The sequence below is a fragment of the Zootoca vivipara genome, chromosome 9, assembly GCF_963506605.1.
Source record: "Zootoca vivipara chromosome 9, rZooViv1.1, whole genome shotgun sequence".
Lineage (NCBI taxonomy): Eukaryota > Metazoa > Chordata > Lepidosauria > Squamata > Lacertidae > Zootoca > Zootoca vivipara.
The window spans coordinates 74,704,038-74,718,826 of record NC_083284.1 but is presented as its reverse complement, the minus strand read 5'-3'; positions in this window follow the sequence as shown (position 1 = coordinate 74,718,826).

Below are 14,789 nucleotides of genomic sequence, written 5' to 3'. Positions count from 1 at the left end.
ACCCACCCCCATTCCATTGCTCTAGTGACCCCATTTTCCTTCTCCCTCTCCTATTTTACCAGGTGATTCCGTTTTCCATTTTTAAACATTTATTCTGGGTGCTCCATGTAGTGAAATGCCTGCTGCCAAGGTTCCAGTCATGCCACCATCTTTACTTCTCTGTTTAAAAGTATGTCAGAGAAAAACCTGGACTCTGAAGGGCTGTTCAATCCAAGTGTGCTTTAAAGATAAAGAACCATAAACTTGGAGAGAATGAACCTTAAGGAGACACACTGCAGATTCTATACAGATAATTTTAAATACCATTTCTATTAGCAATGAAACAAGGAAGCCGTTAGCAATTATATCTCTTGACTCTGCCAAGCTTTTGATAATGTAGAATGGAATTTCCTGCTAGGGTTATGTAAAAGTATGCAGATGGAAAATATGTTTAAACCTCTGCTTAGACAACTGTACAAGGATAGTATGATGGTGGTGTAGACAAATGACCTGTCGTAATGAGGTGGGAAACAAAACAGGGCTGTCTATTATCTCCACTGCATTTTCAGGGAAACCATTAGCAAACATTATGAGAGGTACTAGAGGGATAAAGGAATACAGATAGAGAATACACAATAGATATTGAATCTGTGGATGACATTGCTTTAACATTCTTAAGTCTGGAAAAGGCCAAAGTGTAATGTCAAAATGGGAAGACTTTGCATTGCTTTCTGGACTTCATATTAATTATGAGAAAGGAGGCAGTTGCTTCAATAAAAAACAAAGACAAAAGGTTGGAAACCTAGAAAAATTAAAGAACATGAACTTTAGGCCACTTATAAAAAAGCAATTATACAAAAACTAAAGCAATTGAATACTTTGAATTTATCACGACTAATCCCTGAGGTGTTGTGCCTGTTGCATGTATTTCCTATGAATATTCCAAGGACAACTATGGAAACATTAGTTACAGGTAGGTAGCCCTGTTGGTGTGAGTCGAAACAAAATAAAAAAATTCCTTCAGTGGCACCTTAAAGACCAACTAAGTTTTTATTTTGGTATGAGCTTTCGTGTGCATGCACACTTCGTCAGATACACTGAAACAGAAGTAACCAGACCCTTATGTATATTCAGAGGGTGGGGGTGGGGGTGATGGGAATGGGTGATGGGCTGATAGGAGTGGTAAACCTGTTGATGACTGTTAACAACTGTTAATGACTGCAATTGGTCTTGCGGGAAAAGGCAAGGGCTGAGGTGCTAAGGAAAGCTTGATCATGTATAATGAGATAAGAATCCTATGTCTCTGTTCATGCCAGGTGTCTCCATTGTTTTAAGCTTGGTAATGAGTTGCAATTCAGCGACTTCTCTTTCCAGTCCGTTTCTGAAAATTTTCTGTAATAAAACAGCTGCTTTGAGATCTTGTATAGAATGTCCTGGGAGATTGAAGTGTTCTCCTACTGGTTTCTCTGTCTTGTGGTTCCTGATGTCAGATTTGTGTCCATTTATCCTTTGGCGTAGGGTTTGGCCTGCTTGTCCAATATAGAGAGCTGAAGGGCACTGTTGGCATTTGATGGCATACACAATGTTAGAAGATGAGCAATTAAATAGTCCTGAGATGGTATGTTGGATGTTGTTGGGGCAAGTAATGGAAACATTGTCCAACTTTTTCATTCACAAGGGAAACAAAAGAAGGCTAATATAAAAAAGTGGAGCAAAGAGAGATTGGGGATCTCTAACAAAACACAGAATTGTGACTCTTCCCAGCTCATGTAAATTTATTACCAATTTTAATGCATATAAAAATAAACCGCAGCTGGATTTGGGGTATCCTAAATATGTGAGAAGTAAGGTCAAGGCTAAATCATTGTTGATGGTGAAAGGCAGAACCCTTTTCTAAAACTTACTTTTTGTGTGCAGATGAAAAGGCCAGAGAAACTGGCCCCACAAAGGCCCCCAATGCAAACTTTCCTACACCACAAACTTTTTTAAGTGAGAGAGCTGTGGAAGTACAGTAAAGGGAATGACATCGTTCATCTCTCTTGAGACCATTTAAAGGATAAAAGAGCAAGAGCCAGTCAGCTGAAGGCATGCACATCAGGCCATACATTTTATTAGAAACCCATTCATAAATATCTGGCAGTCCAACCATTAACAACCAATATGGGAATCTACAGAGACACTAGCAGGGTTAACAATTGAATGGGGGTAAAGTTTGGGTTCCAAAATAGAAGAGCAGCAGTGAAACAGAATCTTGATTAGAAGCCATTAGGATCTATCACACAGTAAGCATACGGTATAGGAAAATCCATAAAGATTTTGCAGAAGCCTTGGCAGAAAGAAAGGAGGCATCTTCACAAGACCAAAAATGTTGGAGGCGTATGATTCTGCAGGCTGATATTTCCACAAACAGTTCTCTTTGGAGTAAGGATGTCAACAAATAACTTTTCAACCAATATGTAAGGATCCAAAAATGACATTGTTCTTGGGTTCTTTGAAGGAGACAATGAAAATTTAATGATTGGATTTTTCCTAGAAGGAAAATTAATGGTGGCAAAGGCATGGAGGAATTCTACAGCTTTGGAAAAAAAACAGCTTTGGAACTTTGCTTTATTTGAGAAACTTTAACAGCACAGATATAAAAGCCTAAACAACACACACACATAGATGAGTTGGAAGTCTCTTGGTATATACTGTACTTCTATCCCTTTTTCCTTCAGCCTGAGAAAGGCAATGAAAATCTTGAGGTCAGCAAAGATCTGGACTAATAAACTGAATCCTAATTTAGACAAGATAGCAGTACCATTGGCTGGGATTGGAGCTGAGCCAGGTGATGGGGGAGAAATAAGATTCAATTTGCATTTAAAAGTGAACCTACCTTATTTGTACTTCCTGAAATAATATGCAAAGCAAAACACAGCCACCCTTCAAAAATTGGACTTCTCTGAAGTTTGCAATAGAGCTGTCCAACCTAGTAATGTGTACAAAAATGAATATGCTAGCAGAAAAATGTCCATTAAAATACATTTATTCATTACAACAACATACAAAAATGCATTATATTAGAGGACATTGCTTTGGAAGAAGAAGAAGAAGAAGAAGAAGAAGAAGAAGAAGAAGAAGAAGAAGAAGAAGAAGAAGAAGAAGAAGAAGAAGAAGAAAGAAGAAGAAGAAGAAGAAGAGTGTATTAGGCAAAAATGCATAGAAATATGCAATAGTGGGAGAGATTAGCTGATTGATTTTCTTGTGGACTATTTTTAAAAATTGCAAACTGGTGTTAAAATATGGAGAATTGTACTTCAGATTGGCAAAAGGAGAAATTGAAATGTTGCCCATTCCTCAATCTGTATCAAGGCTGTTGTGGATGGAGTTTCCCTCCCCTTGAAGCACAGCCTGGGAGTTATTGCAGATCTGGCTCTGCTGCTGGAGAGGCAGTCAAGACACGAGTGCCTTTGACCTGTTTAGTTTGATACTTCAGCTGAATCTTTTGTGGGGTGAGTTCTGACCTGACCACAGTCAGGCATGCTTTGGTAATATCCAGATTAGATTTTCCCTTAATATGTTCTACCCAATCCCTGCCCCCCCCCCTTTTTAAAAGCTTTCAATATAACAGAATTTAAGTTTTCAATATAACAGTTTTCAATATAACAGAATAAAGATTCAACCAGCATAACGTATACAAACAATGGATAAGGAAAGCATGCATGGTATTGCACAATGAAAGACATCTATATGATGGGGGTCTATGAATGTGCCAAATTTTACAGTGGCCTAATAAAAAATGCCACTGGAAAAACAATTTTGAAAGTGCTGAAAATTGGCACATTGACACTATAATTTGCACAAAGGCACATCGTATATTCTTTTCCAAATTTGGAGAAAACTACTGATGGGCTTCATTCAGGCTTGTTGAGGAAGGTACACTTTCATTTAAAAATAATGTTTATTAAATTTTAAAAATACATAACAACAAAAAATGCATTTCAACAAAAATTTGAGGAAGGTACACTTTCACTGGTTTGTGCATATTTAAAATTGTGAGGTGCAAATTATGCCCACAGGGGGAAGCCACCTAGTGGATACTATGTGCAATGCCTTTCCCTTTGACAGTGGGATAATATGACAGTGTGGTGCAATGGTTAGATGAGGAATGACCAACCTTTTGTAGCCCATGTGCCCATTTGGAAACCTGAGAATCTGTTGTGGGAAGCTACATCTTGCAACCACATGTGCCCCCACCCCCACGAACCATCAGCTTGTCCCACATTGCAGCTCTGCCCCCAACACACCCACCCAACCGCAAGTGTGCTAAAAACTTGCTTTGTTATTTTTCATGACTACTATCATCATTGATCGCAATGGTGCTAGGAAATACAGCTAAACACAGCACTCCAAGCCATTATTACCCCTGCCGCCACCACTCTCACCCCACTTGTGACAAAGGAGACCCCCTGAGCCCCGCATATTTCCCACCTGTTAAGCCATCCTGCCAGCTACTGATGTGAGCAACAAACAGGTATGGCACAACTCACAAGAGAATCCCTCCAGCAATATAGGAAGATACTAGGGGCACTCAAGGGTACACAGTACTGGCACCTTTTTTCTAGAAGAAAAGCACTGCGGAAGACCATAATGCAGTATAGGACCAGGACAATAGGGGGCATTTTGCTGGATCCAAGTGTTTCATCCTCCCTATCTGGCTATGAGCTTAAAATGTGATGTCAAACTGTGCGTGTATGGAGAGTTAAGTTGTAAGCTAGCCCATCTACAGCATTGCACAAAATCAGTGAGGATCGTGGGGTATATCTGAGGGCTTGCTGATCAGAAGGTCGATCAGAAGGTTCGAATCCCCATGACAGGGTGAACTCCCATTGCTTGGTCCCAGCTCCTGCCAACCCAGCAGGTACCACTGTGGCAGGAAGGTAAACAGCGTTTCCGTGCACTCTGGTTTCCGTCACGGAGTCCCGTTGCGCCAGAAGCGGTTTAGTCCTGCTGGTCATATGACCCAGAAAACTGCCTGTGGACAAACACCGGCTCCCTCGGCCTGAAAGCGGAGATGAGTGCCGCACCCCATAGTCACCTTTGACTGGACTTAACCGCCATGGGGTCCTTTACCTTTTTATATCTGCTAAGGCATCAGTCTTGGTTCCAAGTCCCCCTTTTTTGTGGTGCTTCAGCCAACATTCAATTGGCAGGGTGTTGTTGTTTTTTATCATTGAATTATGCATGCTGCACATCATCCCCTTTCGGGAGGATACTACAATAATATCTCTTCAACCTTTATGTAAGTTCCATAAATATTGTGCTTCCTGTCATTTATGAATATATAAGCTTTATTCAGCTTGTGTGGATTAATTTTATACTGCTGATTAAAGTGATTGTTGTCCCTGAAATGTCACTTCAATCAATTTTTTTAAGAAGCAAATTTGGAGGTTTCTCCTCTGGTAAAATATCTGAATAAAGATTCGAGAACCTGGACTGATACTGCCTTTTGATAGAAACTTTCCACATTTAGAGGTGGGGTGTCCTACACATCCATAATAAAGTTAAGAAAGAGTTTCTATAGCTTGTCTTTGTAATTTGTCTAAACTTTACACACTCTAATTACATAATACAAAACATTGCATTGTTCTCAGCAGGGACGGGTTCATGGTTTGAGGATCAAACCAGTAATTGTTGAAATTTATATCAATGGGAAAATTACCCAAAACATATCATTAATATTGTTTTTTCTTTAAAAAAATATTGCATGACTGTAGGAGTGCTATTTGAATGCGTAATAAATCAGCCTTTAGTAACTGATTTGTCTTGTCTCAACTGAGCCACCTCCCAAGTCCTCATACCTCAGGCCCAAGAAAAATGATCTTTAGATGATGTGACTTCTTCTAGGTGAAATAAAGGTGAAAGATCAAGCATTTCCAGTTTTGGAAATTGGAAATGTTCATGTTCATGTACTGAGAAAGTCAGTCCCTGGTAAAAATAGTATCAACTGGAAAATTACCTAGAACATATAGAATCCACACAACTTGTTTTACTTTCTTTAAAAATGTAGAGAATGTAAGAGTGCTAAGGAGTTGGGTGAATAATGAACCAATCTCCTGTAATGAATTTGTCTTCTCACAGCTGAGCCAACATCCTCGTATATCCAGGCCAAGCCACACAAGAAAAAGTATTTCTAGGATACGAGATCTGCTTCTAGGAGAAAAGAATGTGAGAGTAGAAGTGACTCTTGAAACTAGTTCTTGTGGGTCAAGGAAAACTGAGCCAAAATAGACTTCTGTCTCCATTTCATAAAATCATGGAATTGTAGATTTGGAAGGTGCCCCAATGGTCATCTAGCCCAACCCCCTGCTATGCAGGAATCTCAGCTAAAGCATCCATGGCAGATGGCCATCCAACCTCTGATGAAAACCTCAAATGAAAGATTTGTCCTTGGAGAAAGAGAATGTGGGCGTATTGCATTGCTCAGCCAACCAGGTCACTGAAATTAAGGTCATTTAACCCTCTGAGGAGAGATGTATAAAAGAGCGTGACACATCTTGGGAAGAATGGCAGAGAGACTTTCGTCTGAAGAACAAGGGATGCAAAGGAACAAGGGCTGAAAAAGAAAAAGTAAGTGCTGGCAAGTATGCCATCTGTCGGACTTCAATTCTAATAAATTCCTGTCTTTATTTCTCATTATTACAGTGGGTGGGGCTTCTGTGTAGTGCTAAGGCTTGTAGAGTTCCCTTTCTGTGAGGGCTGCCTGCATTTTCTCAGAAACGGGTGAAGCATGTCATTATTTTCCCATATACGGTATATTCATGGGACCCATTCAGAGACACAGTTTGGAAATATTTCCTGTTGGGAGCCAAATGTGCTCTCTGCCCCTTAAGAATAAGCCTGTTCCTTTCTGTATCAGCTCGTCTTTTCATCTGTTCCCATGTTGGGTTCTTGGCCACCCTAAAACGTGACATTATGTGAGGAAACTTATACAGTGGTGCCTCGCTTAACTAATGCCCTGCTTAACGAAATTTCCACTTAACGAAAGGATTTTTCGAGCGGAGGTTGCCTCGCTAGACGAATTCGTTTTATGAAAAATTCGTCTAGCAAATTGCGGTTTCCCATAGGAATGCATTGAAATTCAATTAATGCGTTCCTATGGGCAAAAAAAATAAAAATTCAATGCATTCCTATGGGATTCGTTATACGAATTTTTCGTTATAAGAAAAGACCTGTGGAATGAATTAAATTTGTCTAGTGAGGCACCACTGTACGTGTAATGGAAACATTATCCCCCCCTCCTCGTGGCAAACTCAATGACTTCACGTTATGCAAAGAAATTGTAGTGTGACCTGATGAAAAATTTTGCAACCATTGCTCAATAATTTTGTGTTTAGGTCTCTGTCTATCCTCCTTTCCCTTTGTTTAGCAACCTTTCTTGCTGTATTTACCGATCCTTCAAATTTTGTGGTCTTTTTCTATTTCATTAATCTATTTGTTCTATTAGTATTGGTACATGTTACAATTAATGTCAAATTTAGATCCTGCCATGTTTGCTAAGTTTATGGTACCATGTCAGTTAAATTAAAGGGGATATATTTTTAGTTTCTTTCAGTTTTTACTTCATCTTTTGTTTAAAAATATATAATTTTAGTAGCTTGTACATATTGTAGCTAAAAAGCCTTCTAAGTCCAAACAGCCTTACTCCTATTTGACCTCCTATTTGTCTTCAACAGTATTGGAGAAAATCAAACCATAAATTCTTGGGCTTTTTTATTATTATTTACGGTAAAATCAAGTTATTAAGTCTCTTGTCACCATCCTCGCCTCCATAAAGACATCCAGCTTCTCAACCATAAACAATCCAAATGGCATAAATCAAATTTGTAAAGAATTTTTTTATTGGTCAATATTAATCTGATTAACTTGTATGGGTGATATCTGTGGGATCTTAGAACCACACTTTGCCTCGGCAACTGTGGAAGCCTCATAAGACACACAAATGCCTAATGATCAGTTAATTGGCATGAGCTGGTGACATCCAGGAAGGAACAGTTAATGAGCACATTCTGTCTAATAGCCTGCTGGTAAATTCAAATATCATTAAAATTAATTGACTGTTTCCAGTCCTATTGGTTTTGTTGACAGCTGTATCCTTGCCCAATGAAAGCCTCTTTTAAATGTAGTGGCTTAGCAAATTAGCCCTTTTATCATACCAGATAAAGGGGAACAAGGGTACCATTTCATCATCAAAAGTGGGACTATGTGTGGGAACCATGAAACACACCCTCATTTCTATTGTGGCTGAATAGTGATTTGAACTCTCATCTTCCCAATCGAAGTCCAACACTCTAACCCAGGCATCCCTAAACTGCGGCCCTCCAGATGTTTTGGCCTACAACTCCCATGATCCCTAGCTAACAGGACCAGTGGTCAGGGATGATGGGAATTGTAGTCCAAAACATCTGGAGGGTCGAAGTTTGAGGGTGCCTGCTCTAACCACTACCACAATGGGTTGTTTTGGGGTATGCAGGAGACAAACCTTGAGCAAAAAAATAAACTTCCATGGCTCATCTGATGTGCCTCAGTTTCCAGTCTTTTACAGAGCGCTCTTGCAGAAATCTTTGCCAGCCTTTGCTACTCACCTGAGGCACTGGGAGGCTCCCCTACCAGAAATATCTAAAGCCCTGCACTAAATAAATAGCTGTTACTGTTGGCTGCTACTGCATTCAACTCAGTGTGTTCCAGAACTGCCTGCGGTTGTAATTTCATTGTATTTATTTCAAACATATTCTGCTCTCCAGATAGCCCTAGCAGTGCGAGAAACAATAGACAAGTATGACCAGTTCCGTTTACCAGAACTGTTTACCTCTCTTATAACAGTCCATACATTTTTCCAAAAGTGAAAAGGTCTTTGTCTTTCTTTTTGCATAGCAAATGTTTGCCATTGGTCACATCACTACACCCCGGTTAAAATTTTTTTTTAAAAAAAATAATGTATAGCACCTTATCTGAGCACTATGGGAAAATGTTAATTTGCCTCCCTTTGATTTTTCTGGTTTCAACCCAACCCGATTTTGTTCACAGTGTCTTTGGCTGTTATCTACGTTTTCCTCTGCCATCCTTTTTTATAAAAAGAAAAAAATGGGTGTGGGATGCAACTTACTGTATTAACATAGTGTGAAGGGGGGGGCGGGTCCTGTGACGGATTGGGCTGGCTTGAGTAGAACTCCAGGGTGTTAAGCAGGCATCCCCAAACTGCGGCCCTCCAGATGTTTTGGCCTACAACTCCCATGATCCCTAGCTAACAGGACCAGTGGTCGGGGAAGATGGGAATTGTAGTCCAAAACATCTGGAGGGCCGAAGTTTGGGGATGCCTGGTGTTAAGTGTTAAACCCAGCCTCTTAGTTGATTGACGCATTCCATTCCATGAGGGGTGGGACAGCCACTGGTTTAAAGGGGATGGGTAGCCATTAATTCAGTTGAGAGGGCTTTGGGAGCGGGAGCGTGTGGGTGGTAGTGGAGAGTAGAGTGTTTGAGAGGTTTGCAGGAGCTGTATTAACTAGTCTGAGTTATATGAAAAGAAGATGATGAACTAAGAGTTTATACAAATGAAACCATAAAGAATTATACATGTTCTTCAGTTAAATAAAGCTTTCATCTATGTTGTGTCAAATTGGATGTTCCTCCTTATTCCAGCAACGTATCTGTGAGGGACAAGGGATACAGGGAAGTCCCTCCCATCTTAAGTTCCAGCCCATCACCAAGCGCTGGAGAGAGTAAGGAGAGCTCTGCCTCCAGCGGAGAGTCAGGAAGTGGTGTCCGAGGCTCAGGCAGGGTTGTGGAGCCCATGCCTCAGGTGGGACAGGAAGTTGGACGCACGGGGGGGAGGCCAATCCCCCCAACTCCCGAATTGCGACGCAAACGTAGGGGGAAGAGGTTGGGTCTGCCAAAGTTGTGGTGCTGGAAGAAAACGCGCCAATCGCCATTCGGGAGTTCTGACACCTCACCTTAAGGATGCATTTTCATTGCTCTGAACACTGTAAATAATCAGCACTTAATAAAAGCCTTAAAAGACCATGCTGGAGTCGTTACTCTAGAGTAGCCACACCAAGCCCTCTGACAGCAACTCCCGAATCTTTTTTTGGCTACTTTGGAGTGCAGCGATGAGCGCTCAAGAGGCTGAGCATTGGAGGCTGGAGGCCGAAGCAGCGAAGCAGGAGCTACAGAACCTCACAGCGCACGCACAGCAGCAATTGCATGCCGCTCAGGAGGAAGCGCGAGGGGCGCAGGAGGAGCTGAACAAGCTGGTGGACCAGGTGAGGACAAAAGAGGAGACTGAGAAACAGCTAAGGGTGATGGTATTAGACCTGCAGAAAAAGTTGGAAGAGGAGAAAGCCGCTAGAGGTGGGGGGGCACCCCAGCCGCAGCTAGTCCAAGTGAGAAGGGGACAGAGCCTAGTCACCAAGTTCAGCGGAGACCCGAGGGAGTACCTCGGATTCGAGACAGAAATAAATTATGCGCTGGAATTGCATGCAGCAGAATTCCCAGATGACGCGCACAGAGTCTACTTTATCATAGAGCATTTGACGGGGGCCGCCCGAGAATGGGTAAGACCGCTCATCGCGCAAAAAAATCCTTGCATGAAGAACGCAACTTTATTTCTAGAAGCTTTAAAATTAATGTACGCTAGCGACAGTGAAATGGAGGCCACTAAACAGGAGCTTCATGACTTAACCCAAGGAAAATCGACAGTTAGGGACTACTGGGCGAAATTCACCATGCTGGTGCACAAACTGGGGTGGGATCTGAACAGTGAGCCAGTGAAATCAGCCTTCTACCTGGGTTTGCATGCAGACGTTAAGGATGAGCTGGCAAGAGGTCCTAGACCGCAGACTATGGATCAGCTCAGCAAAGCGGCGCTAGCGGTGGGGGTGAGACAGGAATCCAGATGGTATGACAAACAAGCGACGCGCGCAGCAAAACCTTGGTTCCCACGCTCTCAGGACAGACCACATCACCAAACCCCACCCCAGGGACCGCCCCCAGACCCGCCCAGACCAAGCCCAGAGCCGGAACCGATGGAGATTGGGGGAGCGCGCGCGCGGGCTTTTCAAACCCCGGCGGCGCCAAGACGCAAGGAGGGAAGAGGCGGGAATTGCTTTCTCTGCAACTCCCCCCGGCATCGCGTCAGAGACTGCCCTCATCGCAGAGAGTGGCAAGGAAAGGCGGGAACGGTTGTACCTTCCCCCACTGACGTAGCACCACAGCAGGGAAACGAGACAGCCTGGCTGCAGGAGACAAGGGGCAGCAGCCAGGCACAGTCAGCAGTGAACAGCCCCAGCCCGCCCACCCGCACAGAGAGGAGCAGAGCCAGCCCACCCCTCCCAGAGCAGGAGTGGTTCTAGAAGTCACACTGACGCTCCCAAATGGCTATCCCCTGACAGTCCTCGCCTTAATTGACAGTGGTGCCTCAGCCAACTTCTTCTCGAGAAACTTTGCAGAAGAGCACCAGATCCAACTTCTGCAGCTGGATTTTCCCCTGCATGTGGCCACCATTGATGGCAGAGAGTTGCTGGGAGGGGCCATCACTCATCAAACCCCCCCCATGAGAATGACAGTGGGAAGGCACTCAGAGACACTGGCTTTCAACGTCACGACCATCTCAGACCCCCCCATCGTTTTGGGAATGAGCTGGCTGGCGCGCCACGACCCCTCCATAAGTTGGCACCAGAGATGCATCACGTTTGGGTCGGACTTTTGTCTGGAACATTGCATGCAGCACCAACCAGGGGAGGGGCCTCCGATAGCCACGGTGGCCACCATGCACGTCAAAGGGGGTGAGGCGATACCCAAGCCGTACTGGGACCTGCAGGAGGTCTTCAGCGAAGCGGAGTCCGACCACCTACCTCCACACAGGCCTTTTGACTGCCAGATCAACCTGGTGCCTGGGGCAACGATACCCCCAGCCAAGCTGTACGCCATGTCAGACCAGGAACTGGAGGATCTGCGCGCTTTCATCGACAAGAACCTCAAGCGGGGGTTCATCAGAGAAAGCAAGGCAGCAGGGGGCAGCCCGGTCTTCTGGGTGGACAAGAAAGACACGCAACAGCGCCGTCTGGTGGTGGATTTTAGACGGCTGAATTCAGTGACAGAGCCAGTGGCTTTCCCCATGCCCAGAGTGGATGATCTTCTGACAGCGGCACGCAGGGGCAAGATTTTCACCAAGCTAGACCTAAGAGGGGCGTACAACTTGATCAGGATCCGGGAGGGCGATGAATGGAAAACCACGATGTTCACGCCTCTGGGCTCTTTTGAATATCTGGTGATGCCCTTTGGGTTGCAAGGGGGCTCAGCCTGCTTCCAGGCCTTCATGCACCACGTCCTGGGGTCCCTCCTCTTCAAGAACTGCTTGGTCTTTCTGGATGACATCCTTATCTATTCCAATGACCCAGTGCAGCATGTGAAGGATGTCAGGGAGGTGTTGCAGCGCCTGAAGGACAACCACCTGTATGTGAAGCTGGAGAAGTGCAAGTTTCACACCAAGGAGGTGGACTTCCTGGGCTACAAGCTGTCAGACAAGGGGCTGGCGATGGACAAGGACAAGGTGCAGACCATCCTGGACTGGCACAGCCCCAGGACGCGCAAAGATGCCCAACGCCTACTAGGCTTCGCTAACTTCTACAGGAAGTTCATCAAGAACTTCTCTCGTGTCACGGCTCCCATCACCGACTGCCTGAGAGGCAAGCAGAAGTTCAGGTGGACACCAGAGGCACAAGCAGCGTTCGAAAGCCTCAAGAGAGTATTCGCTTCAGACCAGCACCTGTTCCACGTGGTGCAGGATGCGCCCCTACGCCTGGAGACAGATGCTTCTGATAAAGCTGTGGGAGCGATTCTGTTGCAACTGGACACCAACAGAGAGTGGAGACCCTGTGCCTTCTTCTCCAGGAAGCTGACCCAGCCTGAACGCAACTACACAGTGTTTGATAGGGAACTTCTCGCGATCCACGCTGCGTTCCAGCACTGGCGACACTTCCTGGTGGGCGCCAAGCACCCCATCCAGGTGTGCACAGACCACAAGAACCTGGAGTTCTGGAGAACGGCCAGGGTGCTCAACCAGCGGCAGATACGGTGGGCAGAGTTCTTCTCGAACTTCAACTTCTCCATCCACTACATCCCGGGGGAGCAGAACGTCAGGGCGGATGCCCTCTCCCGCAAGCCAGAGTACATGGAGGAGGAGTTGCCACCAGCACCCAGGCACGTTTTCCCCCCATCTGCATGGTCATGCGGTGCAGCAGTGGTGAGCGAGGCAGAACTCACAGCACTGACGGCAGCGGATGAATTTGCCACCCGCATCCTCAGAGACCTGAGAGGGGGGAGGGAGCAGGCCAAAGACTTTGAGGAAAGGAGGGGTTTGCTTTTTTACAGGGGAGCCCTGTACCTCCCAACCAAACAGCTGAGAGGTAAGGTTCTCAAGCAGATGCACGACAACCCAACGGCGGGTCATTTCGGAAGGGACAAAACCACTCACCTAGTCATGAGACACTTCTGGTGGCCAGGGGTGCGGGAGGATGTTCGGGATTATGTCAGGGGATGTGACACCTGCCAGCGAGCAAAGGTGGTCAGAGCGCCACCAGCAGGTTTGCTGGAGCCATTAGCCACACCGCACAGGCCGTGGGAAGTAGTGTCCATGGACTTCATCACAGACCTGCCGTCGTCCAGGGGCAAGACCGCAGTGTTGGTGGTGGTGGACCTCATGTCCAAAATGTGCCACTTTATACCGTGTGCCAGGGCGGTCTCGGCAGAAGAGACGGCCAAACTGTTTGTGGACCACGTATTCCGACTGCATGGATTGCCTTTAAGAGTTATTTCGGATCGTGGCCGCCAATTTGTTTCCAGGTTCTGGCGACGGCTAATGAACCTCCTGCAGGTGGAGGTCAGCTTGTCGACGGCTCGGCACCCGCAGACCAATGGACAGGCGGAGCGGGTCAACGCCATTCTGCAGCAGTACCTGAGATGTTACGTCAGCCAGAGGCAAACGGACTGGGTGGATCGCCTGCCACTAGCAGAATTTGCCTACAACAATGCGGTGCACGTCTCCACAGGGGTGTCGCCCTTTAAGGCCAACTACGGGCGCGACCTCAGATCTTTCCCGGAGAGGGAGGGGGAGGAGGAGGAAGAGGGCCCACAGGCAGAGGATTGGGCAGAGGACCTGGAGACGGTGCACCAGCAGCTCAGAGAACACTTGGAGAGGGCCAAGGAAGCGTACAAGAAGGGGGCAGATCGCCACAGGCGGCCGGGAGAGGTCATCAGGGTGGGGGACAAGGTTTGGTTATCCTCGGAAGGTCTTCCCACCAGGGGGCGATGCAAAAAGTTAGCACCCAGGAGGCTGGGCCCCTTCACGGTCACGCAACAGGTCAACCCGGTAGCCTTCAGGCTAGCACTGCCGGAGGACATGAGAGTGCACCCAGTGTTTCATAGATCACTGCTGTCGCCGTACAGGGAAAGTACCAGGTTCAGGGACAGCGATCAACCTCCAGAGGGAGGGGGGGAGACGGGAAACGCCCGACAGCTCAATGAGGCAACTGAGATTTTAGACTCAAGGAGAGGGGTGAGAGGGCTGGAGTACCTGATAGCATGGGAGGACACTCCGCCATCCCACAATGAGTGGATACCGGCCACGGAAGTACCTGAGGAATTTTTAGTGGAAGAGTTCCACGCCCTGTTCCCCCACAGGCCCAAGCCCTGGCACATGGAAAGGGAGGGAGAGGGGGAAGAGCAGGAGGAAGGGATAGCAGGTAGCAGCTCCCCATGGAGATGGGAAGCGGAAT